Source organism: Oncorhynchus gorbuscha, unplaced genomic scaffold, assembly GCF_021184085.1.
Source record: "Oncorhynchus gorbuscha isolate QuinsamMale2020 ecotype Even-year unplaced genomic scaffold, OgorEven_v1.0 Un_scaffold_788, whole genome shotgun sequence".
NCBI lineage: Eukaryota > Metazoa > Chordata > Actinopteri > Salmoniformes > Salmonidae > Oncorhynchus > Oncorhynchus gorbuscha.
The window spans coordinates 277,367-291,531 of NW_025745812.1; the positions used below are offsets into that span (position 1 = coordinate 277,367).

At 37.7% G+C, this 14,165-nt stretch overlaps 1 pseudogene; it reads right to left on the reverse strand.

Moving 5' to 3' along the window:
• Positions 1-14,165, reverse strand: part of LOC124020267 — an 81,607-nt pseudogene that overhangs the window by 39,641 nt on the left and 27,801 nt on the right.

Consider the following 14,165-nt stretch of genomic DNA (forward strand, 5'->3'; position numbering starts at 1 on the left):
TAGAAGTCAATCTGTATTAAACACACAGACCTGTAGAAGTCCATCTAACCACACAGACCTGTAGAAGTCCATCTAAACACACAGACCTGTAGAAGTCCATCTAACCACACAGACCTGTAGAAGTCCATCTAACCACACAGACCTGTAGAAGTCCATCTAACCACACAGACCTGTAGAAGTCCATCTAACCACACAGACCTGTAGAAGTCCATCTAACCACACAGACCTGTAGAAGTCCAGCTGGTCTATCTGTGGGTAAACACACAGAGTAGGCATCTCCATGTTCTTCTGGCCCTGACTCAGGAAGATGGTGAAGTTGGCCAGAGATGCTTCCACTGGGAACATCTTAGAGAAACCTATTATCTCTACTCCTATTTTATCCAGCATGGCCTTCACTCCTAGACAGAGCAGAGGTTAGAGGGGAGAAGAGAGGAGAGGTTAGAGGGGAGAAGAGAGGAGAGGAGAGGAGATGAGGGGGTAGAAGAGGAAAGAAGAGGAGAGGAGAGGAGAGAGAGAGAGAGAGAGATGGGCAAATAGACAGGCAGACAGACAGGCAGACAGATAGGCAGACAGACAGGCAGACAGACGCAGACAGACAGGCAGACAGACAGACAGGCAGAAAGACAGACGCAGACAGACAGACAGGCAGACAGACAGACTGGCAGACAGGCAGACAGACAGGCAGACAGGCAGACAGACAGACAGGCAGACAGGTAGACAGACAGACAGGCAGACAGACAGACAGACAGACAGACAGACAGACAGACAGACAGACGCAGGCAGGCGCAGACAGACAGGCAGACAGACAGGCAGACAGGTAGACAGACAGGCAGACAGACAGACAGACAGACAGACAGACAAACGCAGGCAGGCGCAGACAGACAGACAGGCAGACAGGTAGACAGACAGGCAGACAGACAGACAGACAGACAGACAGACAGACAGACAGACAGACATACGCAGGCAGGCGCAGACAGACAGACAGACAGACAGACAGACAGACAGACAGACAGACAGACAGACAGACAGACAGACAGACAGACAGACAGGCAGACAGATAGGCAGACAGATAGGCAGACAGACAGACTTACTAGGCAGAGCTGTTGTGTAGAGGAGAAGGTTTCCCACAAATGCAGCGCAGGATGGAGAAGAAGAGATGATGACCAAACACAACACACACACACACACACACACACACACACACACACACACACACACACACACACACACACACACACACACACACACACACACACACACACACACACACACACACACACACACACACACACACACACACACACACACACACAGCGTACCTGCTACTACATTCTTAGTCTGCTGTTGGACCAGTCTGGGGTATCATTGAAGGATGAATAACCCTGAAGAGGATAGGAGATGAGAGGAAGGAGAGGAGGGGAGAGAAGAGGAGAGGGTAGATGAGGGGAGAGAAGGAGAGGAGGGGAGAGAAGGAGAGGAGAGGATAGAGGAGGAGAGAGGAGGGGAGAAAAGGAGAGGAGAGGATGGAGAGGAGAGGAGAAAGGAAAGAGGAGAGGAGAGGATAGAGGAAAGGAGAAAGGAGAGGATGGAGAGGTTGGAGAGGAGAGAATAGGATAGAAAATCTTTAGATAATATGATACATTATCCAACCTGACACACAGCAGTACATTGTTCAGGGACAGAGCAGCTGTAGGGGGGATATGATACATTATGATACATTATCCAACCTGACACACAGCAGTACATTGTTCAGGGACAGAGCAGCTGTAGGGGGGATATGATACATTATGATACATTATCCAACCTGACACACAGCAGTACATTGTTCAGGGACAGAGCAGCTGTAGGGGGATATGATACATTATGATACATTATCCAACCTGACACACAGCAGTACATTGTTCAGGGACAGAGCAGCTGTAGGGGGATATGATACATTATGATACATTATCCAACCTGACACACAGCAGTACATTGTTCAGGGACAGAGCAGCTGTAGGGGGATATGATACATTATGATACATTATCCAACCTGACACACAGCAGTACATTGTTCAGGGACAGAGCAGCTGTAGGGGGATATGATACATTATGATACATTATCCAACCTGACACACAGCAGTACATTGTTCAGGGACAGAGCAGCTGTAGGGGGATATGATACATTATGATACATTATCCAACCTGACACACAGCAGTGCATTGTTCAGGGACAGAGCAGCTGTAGGGGGATATGATACATTATGATACATTATCCAACCTGACACACAGCAGTGCATTGTTCAGGGACAGAGCAGCTGTAGGGGGATATGATACATTATGATACATTATCCAACCTGACACACAGCAGTACATTGTTCAGGGACAGAGCAGCTGTAGGGGGATATGATAGAAGAGGAAAGAAGAGGAAGAGGAAAGAAGAGGAGAGAGCAAATAGACCGACATAGAGGAGAGATTACATTACATTTACATTTAAGGGAACATTATGATACATTATCCAACCTGACACACAGCAGTACATTGTTCAGGGACAGAGCAGCTGTAGGGGGGATATGATACATTATGATACATTATCCAACCTGACACACAGCAGTACATTGTTCAGGGACAGAGCAGCTGTAGGGGATATGATACATTATGATACATTATCCAACCTGACACACAGCAGTACATTGTTCAGGGACAGAGCAGCTGTAGGGGGATATGATACATTATGATACATTATCCAACCTGACACACAGCAGTACATTGTTCAGGGACAGAGCAGCTGTAGGGGGATATGATACATTATGATACATTATCCAACCTGACACACAGCAGTGCATTGTTCAGGGACAGAGCAGCTGTAGGGGGATATGATACATTATGATACATTATCCAACCTGACACACAGCAGTACATTGTTCAGGGACAGAGCAGCTGTAGGGGGATATGATACATTATGATACATTATCCAACCTGACACACAGCAGTACATTGTTCAGGGACAGCAGAGCAGCTGTAGGGGGATATGATACAGCAGCTGTAGGGGGATATATACATACATTATCCAACCTGACACACAGCAGTACATTGTTCAGGGACAGAGCAGCTGTAAGGGGGATATGATACATTATGATACATTATCCAACCTGACACACAGCAGTACATTGTTCAGGGACAGAGCAGCTGTAGGGGGATATGATACATTATGATACATTATCCAACCTGACACACAGCAGTACATTGTTCAGGGACAGAGCAGCTGTAGGGGGATATGATACATTATGATACATTATCCAACCTGACACACAGCAGTACATTGTTCAGGGACAGAGCAGCTGTAGGGGGATATGATACATTATGATACATTATCCAACCTGACACACAGCAGTACATTGTTCAGGGACAGAGCAGCTGTAGGGGGATATGATACATTATGATACATTATCCAACCTGACACACAGCAGTACATTGTTCAGGGACAGAGCAGCTGTAGGGGGATATGATACATTATGATACATTATCCAACCTGACACACAGCAGTACATTGTTCAGGGACAGAGCAGCTGTAGGGGGATATGATACATTATGATACATTATCCAACCTGACACACAGCAGTACATTGTTCAGGGACAGAGCAGCTGTAGGGGGATATGATACATTATGATACATTATCCAACCTGACACACAGCAGTACATTGTTCAGGGACAGAGCAGCTGTAGGGGGATATGATACATTATGATACATTATCCAACCTGACACACAGCAGTACATTGTTCAGGGACAGAGCAGCTGTAGGGGGATATGATACATTATGATACATTATCCAACCTGACACACAGCAGTGCATTGTTCAGGGACAGAGCAGCTGTAGGGGGATATGATACATTATGATACATTATCCAACCTGACACACAGCAGTACATTGTTCAGGGACAGAGCAGCTGTAGGGGGATATGATACATTATGATACATTATCCAACCTGACACACAGCAGTGCATTGTTCAGGGGCAGAGCAGCTGTAGGGGGACCCTTGCAACCCTCCATTTACCAGTCAGTGAGACCTGGGAATCAAACCGTCAACCCGTGGTTACTGCCCCCATAGCCTACAGATATAGGATGAGATGGAGAAAGAGAGCTGAATGGTACCTTCTGTAAAATGTTGCTGAGGTCTGTCTTCAGGACAATCTCTAAACTGGCCAACTGGGGACTGACGTCTGGTAACTAGAGAGAGAGGAGAGGGAGAGGGAGAGGGAGAGGGAAAGGGAGAGAGAGAGAGAGAGAGAGAGAGAGAGAGAGAGAGAGAGAGAGAGAGAGAGAGAGAGAGAGAGAGAGAGAGAGAGAGAGAGAGAGAGAGAGAGAGAGAGAGAGAGAGAGAGAGAGAGAGAGAGAGAGAGAGAGAGAGAGAGAGAGAGAGAGAGAGAGAGAGAGAGAGAGAGAGAGAAAAGATAATTACTTAACACATTGGACAGAATTAACAAAAAAACAGAGCAAATTAGAATGCTATTTGGCCCTAAACAGAGAGTGGCAGAATACCTGACCACTGTGACTGACCCTAAACAGAGAGTGGCAGAATACCTGACCACTGTGACTGACCCTAAACAGAGAGTGGCAGAATACCTGACCACTGTGACTGACCCTAAACAGAGAGTGGCAGAATACCTGACCACTGTGACTGACCCTAAACAGAGTGTGGCAGAATACCTGACCACTGTGACTGACCCTAAACAGAGAGTGGCAGAATACCTGACCACTGTGACTGACCCAAAATTAGCATGTTTAGCATGTTCAGTGTTTAGCATGTTTAGTGTTTAGCATGTTCAGTGTTTAGCATGTTCAGTGTTTAGCATGTTTAGTGTATAGCATGTTCAGTGTTTAGCATGTTTAGTGGTCCTTCTGTAGCTCAGTTGGTAGAGCATGGCGCTTGTAACGCCAGGGTAGTGGGTTCGATCCCCGGGACCACCCATACGTAGAATGTATGCACACATGACTGTAAGTCGCTTTGGATAAAAGCGTCTGCTAAATGGCATATATTATTATTATTATTATAGTGTGTAGTTTGAATGGAGTTGCAGGTGTGTAGGTACCCCAGAGAAGTTGCTGTTGATTCCCAGCTGTGGGAGTGTAATGTGGATGTTGTAGCAGGTGTGTAGGTACCCCAGAGAAGTTGCTGTTGATTCCCAGCTGTGGGAGTGTAATGCGGATTTTGTTGCAGGTGCGTGACACAGCTCCGTTAGTGCAGGCCGGATCAGACAGGGTGTTGGACAGGGAGGTCCGTTCATATGTCAGACGGAGCGCCAGACGAGACGTTCCCTCATGAAGAACATCCAACGAAGAACTAACACTCTCCAACGCCTCCTTAGACTCACGCAGAGCTACGGAGGACAGGGGGAGAGGAGAGGAGAGGAGAGGAGGGGAGGGGAGGGGAGAGGAGAGGAGAGGAGAGGAGAGGAGAGGAGAGGAGAGGAGAGGAGAGGAGAGGAGAGGAGAGGAGAGGAGAGGAGAGGAGAGGAGAGGAGAGGAGAGGAGAGGAGAGGAGAGGAGAGGAGAGGAGAGGAGAAAGGAGAGGAGAGGAGAAAGGAGAGGAGAGGAGAGGAGAAGAGATGAGAAAGGAGAGGAGAGGAGAGGAGATGTCACGTGAGGTGAGGGCATGACACACCACTGACTGGAGGTCAGTTCTAATACGGACACCACTGACTGGAGGTCAGTTCTAATACTGACACCACTGACTGGAGGTCAGTTCTAATACTGACACCACTGACTGGAGAACAGTTCTCATCCTGACACCACTGACTGGAGGTCAGTTCTAATACTGACACCACTGACTGGAGGTCAGTTCTAATACTAGCGACCAGTCTGGTCAGAGGTTAAATAACACTTCTATTATGTTGTTACCTTTAACGGCGTTCTCCACTTTGCCTTGGAAACAGAAGAACACAGAGACAGATGTCAACATGACAGAACTAAGACCACCTGTTATAATGGTTAGGGTTAGGGTTATAACTGTTGTAGCAGTAACGAGGTATTATAACTGTTGTAGCAGTAATGAGGTATTATAACTGTTGTAGCAGTAATGAGGTATTATAATGTTGTAGCAGTAACAAGGTATTATAATGTTATAACTGTTGTAGCAGTAATGAGGTATTATAATGTTATAACTGTTGTAGCAGTAATGAGGTATTATAATGTTATAACTGTTGTAGCAGTAATGAGGTATTATAATGTTGTAGCAGTAACGAGGTATTATAATGTTGTAGCAGTAACGAGGTATTATAATGTTGTAGCAGTAACGAGGTATTATAATGTTGTAGCAGTAACGAGGTATTATAATGTTGTAGCAGTAACGAGGTATTATAATGTTGTAGCAGTAACAAGGTATTATAATGTTATAACTGTTATAGCAGTAACGAGGTATTATAATGTTATAACTGTTGTAGCAGTAATGAGGTATTATAATGTTATAACTGTTGTAGCAGTAATGAGGTATTATAATGTTATAACTGTTGTAGCAGTAATGAGGTATTATAATGTTATAACTGTTGTAGCAGTAACGAGGTATTATAATGTTATAACTGTTGTAGCAGTAATGAGGTATTATAATGTTGTAGCAGTAACGAGGTATTATAATGTTGTAGCAGTAATGAGGTATTATAATGTTGTAGCAGTAACAAGGTATTATAATGTTGTAGCAGTAACGAGGTATTATAATGTTGTAGCAGTAATGAGGTATTATAATGTTGTAGTAGTAACGAGGTATTATAATGTTGTAGCAGTAACGAGGTATTATAATGTTGTAGCAGTAACGAGGTATTATAATGTTGTAGCAGTAACGAGGTATTATAATGTTGTAGCAGTAACGAGGTATTATAATGTTGTAGCAGTAACAAGGTATTATAATGTTATAACTGTTGTAGCAGTAACGAGGTATTATAATGTTATAACTGTTGTAGCAGTAATGAGGTATTATAATGTTATAACTGTTGTAGCAGTAATGAGGTATTATAATGTTGTAGCAGTAATGAGGTATTATAATGTTGTAGCAGTAACGAGGTATTATAATGTTGTAGCAGTAACGAGGTATTATAATGTTGTAGCAGTAACGAGGTATTATAATGTTGTAGCAGTAACGAGGTATTATAATGTTGTAGCAGTAACGAGGTATTATAATGTTGTAGCAGTAACAAGGTATTATAATGTTGTAGCAGTAACGAGGTATTATAACTGTTGTAGCAGTAACAAGGTATTATAATGTTGTAGCAGTAACAAGGTATTATAATGTTGTAGCAGTAACGAGGTATTATAATGTTGTAGCAGTAACGAGGTATTATAATGTTGTAGCAGTAACGAGGTATTATAATGTTATAACTGTTGTAGCAGTAATGAGGTATTATAATGTTATAACTGTTGTAGCAGTAATGAGGTATTATAATGTTGTAGCAGTAACAAGGTATTATAATGTTGTAGCAGTAACGAGGTATTATAATGTTGTAGCAGTAACGAGGTATTATAATGTTGTAGCAGTAACGAGGTATTATAATGTTGTAGCAGTAACGAGGTATTATAATGTTATAACTGTTGTAGCAGTAATGAGGTATTATAATGTTGTAGCAGTAACGAGGTATTATAATGTTATAACTGTTGTAGCAGTAACGAGGTATTATAATGTTATAACTGTTGTAGCAGTAACGAGGTATTATAATGTTGTAGCAGTAACGAGGTATTATAATGTTGTAGCAGTAACGAGGTATTATAATGTTGTAGCAGTAACGAGGTATTATAATGTTGTAGCAGTAATGAGGTATTATAATGTTGTAGCAGTAATGAGGTATTATAATGTTGTAGCAGTAACGAGGTATTATAATGTTGTAGCAGTAACGAGGTATTATAATGTTATAATGTTGTAGCAGTAACAAGGTATTATAATGTTGTAGCAGTAACAAGGTATTATAATGTTGTAGCAGTAACGAGGTATTATAATGTTGTAGCAGTAACAAGGTATTATAATGTTATAACTGTTGTAGCAGTAATGAGGTATTATAATGTTATAGCAGTAACGAGGTATTATAATGTTATAATGTTGTAGCAGTAACGAGGTATTATAATGTTATAATGTTGTAGCAGTAACGAGGTATTATAATGTTATAATGTTGTAGCAGTAACGAGGTATTATAATGTTATAATGTTGTAGCAGTAACGAGGTATTATAATGTTATAATGTTGTAGCAGTAACGAGGTATTATAATGTTATAATGTTGTAGCAGTAACGAGGTATTATAATGTTATAGCAGTAACGAGGTATTATAATGTTATAATGTTGTAGCAGTAACGAGGTATTATAATATTATAGCAGTAACGAGGTATTATAATGTTATAGCATTAATGAGGTATTATAATGTTATAGCAGTAATGAGGTATTATAATGTTATAGCAGTAATGAGGTATTATAATGTTATAGCAGTAACGAGGTATTATAATGTTATAATGTTGTAGCAGTAACGAGGTATTATAATGTTATAATGTTGTAGCAGTAACGAGGTATTATAATGTTATAATGTTGTAGCAGTAACGAGGTATTATAATGTTATAGCAGTAACGAGGTATTATAATGTTATAATGTTGTAGCAGTAACGAGGTATTATAATGTTATAGCAGTAACGAGGTATTATAATGTTATAATGTTGTAGCAGTAACGAGGTATTATAATGTTGTAGCAGTAACGAGGTATTATAATGTTGTAGCAGTAACGAGGTATTATAATGTTGTAGCAGTAATGAGGTATTATAATGTTGTAGCAGTAATGAGGTATTATAATGTTGTAACGAGGTATTATAATGTTGTAGCAGTAATGAGGTATTATAATGTTGTAGCAGTAATGAGGTATTATAACTGTTGTAGCAGTAACAAGGTATTATAATGTTGTAGCAGTAACGAGGTATTATAATGTTATAATGTTGTAGCAGTAACGAGGTATTATAATGTTATAGCAGTAACGAGGTATTATAATGTTATAATGTTGTAGCAGTAACGAGGTATTATAATGTTGTAGCAGTAACGAGGTATTATAATGTTGTAGCAGTAACGAGGTATTATAATGTTATAACTGTTGTAGCAGTAACGAGGTATTATAATGTTGTAGCAGTAACGAGGTATTATAATGTTGTAGCAGTAACGAGGTATTATAATGTTGTAGCAGTAACGAGGTATTATAATGTTGTAGCAGTAACGAGGTATTATAATGTTGTAGCAGTAACGAGGTATTATAATGTTGTAGCAGTAACGAGGTATTATAATGTTGTAGCAGTAACAAGGTATTATAATGTTGTAGCAGTAACGAGGTATTATAATGTTGTAGCAGTAATGAGGTATTATAATGTTGTAGCAGTAACGAGGTATTATAATGTTATAACTGTTGTAGCAGTAACGAGGTATTATAATGTTGTAGCAGTAACGAGGTATTATAATGTTATAGCAGTAACGAGGTATTATAATGTTATAGCTGTTGTAGCAGTAACGAGGTATTATAATGTTATAGCTGTTGTAGCAGTAACAAGGTATTATAATGTTATAACTGTTGTAGCAGTAACGAGGTATTATAATGTTGTAGCAGTAACGAGGTATTATAATGTTGTAGCAGTAACAAGGTATTATAATGTTGTAGCAGTAACGAGGTATTATAATGTTGTAGCAGTAACGAGGTATTATAATGTTATAACTGTTGTAGCAGTAACGAGGTATTATAATGTTATAATGTTGTAGCAGTAACAAGGTATTATAATGTTGTAGCAGTAACGAGGTATTATAATGTTATAATGTTGTAGCAGTAACGAGGTATTATAATGTTGTAGCAGTAACGAGGTATTATAATGTTGTAGCAGTAACGAGGTATTATAATGTTGTAGCAGTAACGAGGTATTATAATGTTGTAGCAGTAATGAGGTATTATAATGGTATAACTGTTGTAGCAGTAACGAGGTATTATAATGTTGTAGCAGTAATGAGGTATTATAATGGTATAACTGTTGTAGCAGTAACAAGGTATTATAATGTTGTAGCAGTAACGAGGTATTATAATGTTGTAGCAGTAACAAGGTATTATAATGTTATAACTGTTGTAGCAGTAACAAGGTATTATAATGTTATAACTGTTGTAGCAGTAACAAGGTATTATAATGTTATAACTGTTGTAGCAGTAACGAGGTATTATAATGTTGTAGCAGTAACGAGGTATTATAATGTTGTAGCAGTAACAAGGTATTATAATGTTGTAGCAGTAACGAGGTATTATAATGTTGTAGCAGTAACGAGGTATTATAATGTTGTAGCAGTAACGAGGTATTATATTGTTGTAGCAGTAACAAGGTATTATAATGTTGTAGCAGTAACGAGGTATTATAATGTTGTAGCAGTAACGAGGTATTATAATGTTGTAGCAGTAACGAGGTATTATAATGTTGTAGCAGTAACGAGGTATTATAATGTTGTAGCAGTAACGAGGTATTATAATGTTGTAGCAGTAACAAGGTATTATAATGTTATAACTGTTGTAGCAGTAACAAGGTATTATAATGTTATAACTGTTGTAGCAGTAACGAGGTATTATAATGTTGTAGCAGTAACAAGGTATTATAATGTTATAACTGTTGTAGCAGTAACGAGGTATTATAATGTTATAATGTTGTAGCAGTAACGAGGTATTATAATGTTATAATGTTGTAGCAGTAACGAGGTATTATAATGTTATAATGTTGTAGCAGTAACGAGGTATTATAATGTTATAGCAGTAACGAGGTATTATAATGTTATAATGTTGTAGCAGTAACGAGGTATTATAATGTTATAGCAGTAACGAGGTATTATAATGTTATAATGTTGTAGCAGTAACGAGGTATTATAATGTTATAGCAGTAACGAGGTATTATAATGTTATAATGTTGTAGCAGTAACGAGGTATTATAATGTTGTAGCAGTAACGAGGTATTATAATGTTGTAGCAGTAACGAGGTATTATAATGTTGTAGCAGTAATGAGGTATTATAACTGTTGTAGCAGTAATGAGGTATTATAACTGTTGTAGCAGTAACAAGGTATTATAATGTTGTAGCAGTAACGAGGTATTATAATGTTATAATGTTGTAGCAGTAACGAGGTATTATAATGTTATAGCAGTAACGAGGTATTATAATGTTATAATGTTGTAGCAGTAACGAGGTATTATAATGTTGTAGCAGTAACGAGGTATTATAATGTTGTAGCAGTAACGAGGTATTATAATGTTGTAGCAGTAACGAGGTATTATAATGTTGTAGCAGTAACGAGGTATTATAATGTTGTAGCAGTAACGAGGTATTATAATGTTATAGCAGTAACAAGGTATTATAATGTTGTAGCAGTAACGAGGTATTATAATGTTGTAGCAGTAACGAGGTATTATAATGTTATAATGTTGTAGCAGTAACGAGGTATTATAATGTTGTAGCAGTAACGAGGTATTATAATGTTGTAGCAGTAATGAGGTATTATAATGTTGTAGCAGTAACGAGGTATTATAATGTTATAACTGTTGTAGCAGTAACGAGGTATTATAATGTTGTAGCAGTAACGAGGTATTATAATGTTATAGCAGTAACGAGGTATTATAATGTTATAGCTGTTGTAGCAGTAACGAGGTATTATAATGTTATAGCTGTTGTAGCAGTAACGAGGTATTATAATGTTGTAGCAGTAACAAGGTATTATAATGTTGTAGCAGTAACAAGGTATTATAATGTTGTAGCAGTAACGAGGTATTATAATGTTATAATGTTGTAGCAGTAACGAGGTATTATAATGTTATAACTGTTGTAGCAGTAACGAGGTATTATAATGTTATAATGTTGTAGCAGTAATGAGGTATTATAATGTTGTAGCAGTAACAAGGTATTATAATGTTGTAGCAGTAACGAGGTATTATAATGTTGTAGCAGTAACGAGGTATTATAATGTTGTAGCAGTAACAAGGTATTATAATGTTATAACTGTTGTAGCAGTAACGAGGTATTATAATGTTGTAGCAGTAACGAGGTATTATAATGTTGTAGCAGTAACGAGGTATTATAATGTTGTAGCAGTAACGAGGTATTATAATGTTGTAGCAGTAACAAGGTATTATAATGTTATAACTGTTGTAGCAGTAACGAGGTATTATAATGTTGTAGCAGTAACAAGGTATTATAATGTTATAACTGTTGTAGCAGTAACAAGGTATTATAATGTTATAACTGTTGTAGCAGTAACGAGGTATTATAATGTTATAATGTTGTAGCAGTAACGAGGTATTATAATGTTGTAGTAGTAACGAGGTATTATAATGTTGTAGCAGTAATGAGGTATTATAATGTTGTAGCAGTAACAAGGTATTATAATGTTGTAGCAGTAACGAGGTATTATAATGTTGTAGCAGTAACAAGGTATTATAATGTTGTAGCAGTAACGAGGTATTATAATGTTGTAGCAGTAATGAGGTATTATAACTGTTGTAGCAGTAATGAGGTATTATAATGTTGTAGCAGTAACAAGGTATTATAATGTTGTAGCAGTAACAAGGTATTATAATGTTGTAGCAGTAACGAGGTATTATAATGTTGTAGCAGTAACGAGGTATTATAACTGTTGTAGCAGTAACAAGGTATTATAATGTTATAACTGTTGTAGCAGTAACGAGGTATTATAATGTTGTAGCAGTAACGAGGTATTATAATGTTGTAGCAGTAACAAGGTATTATAATGTTGTAGCAGTAACAAGGTATTATAATGTTATAACTGTTGTAGCAGTAACGAGGTATTATAATGTTATAACTGTTGTAGCAGTAACGAGGTATTATAATGTTGTAGCAGTAACGAGGTATTATAATGTTGTAGCAGTAACGAGGTATTATAATGTTGTAGCAGTAACGAGGTATTATAATGTTGTAGCAGTAACGAGGTATTATAATGTTGTAGCAGTAACGAGGTATTATAATGTTATAACTGTTGTAGCAGTAACGAGGTATTATAATGTTGTAGCAGTAACGAGGTATTATAATGTTGTAGCAGTAACAAGGTATTATAATGTTGTAGCAGTAACGAGGTATTATAATGTTATAACTGTTGTAGCAGTAATGAGGTATTATAATGTTGTAGTAGTAACGAGGTATTATAATGTTGTAGTAGTAACGAGGTATTATAATGTTGTAGCAGTAACGAGGTATTATAATGTTGTAGCAGTAACGAGGTATTATAATGTTGTAGCAGTAATGAGGTATTATAATGTTATAACTGTTGTAGCAGTAACGAGGTATTATAATGTTATAATGTTGTAGCAGTAACGAGGTATTATAATGTTGTAGCAGTAACGAGGTATTATAATGTTGTAGCAGTAACAAGGTATTATAATGTTATAGCAGTAACGAGGTATTATAATGTAGTAGTAGTAACAAGGTATTATAATGCTATAACTGTAGTAGCAGTAACGAGGTATTATAATGCTATAACGGTAGTAGCTGTAACGATGCATTTTCATGCCATATCTGACCATGTAGTGGGTGTTAAAGGTATTAGTAATTAGTTATGAAGGTGATACGGAGTGTTATAAGGGAGTTATAATGTGTTATAAATCTGTTTAGGGTGTTATAAGGTGTTTGTGTTATAAATCTGTTAAGGGTGTTATAAACTGTTGTTTGTGTAATAAAGGTGCTATAATGTGTTATAAATATGTTATAAGGGAGTTACGTTGATATACAGTGTTATAAACAGTTGATTTTAAATGTGTTATAAGGCATTGTTTATGTTATAAAGGTGCTATAAGGTGTTATAAAGGTGCTATAATGTGTTATAAATATGTTATAAGGGAGTTACGTTGATATACAGTGTTATAAACAGTTGATTTTAAATGTGTTATAAGGCATTGTTTATGTTATAAAGGTGCTATAAGGTGTTATAAGGCATTGTTTATGTTATAAAGGTGCTATAAGGTGTTATAAGGCATTGTTTATGTTATAAAGGTGCTATAAGGTGTTATAAGGCATTGTTTATGTTATAAAGGTGCTATAAGGTGTTATAAAGGTGCTATAAGGTGTTATAAGGCATTGTTTATGTTATAAAGGTGCTATAAGGTGTTATAAGGCATTGTTTATCTTATAAAGGTGCTATAAGGTGTTATAAAG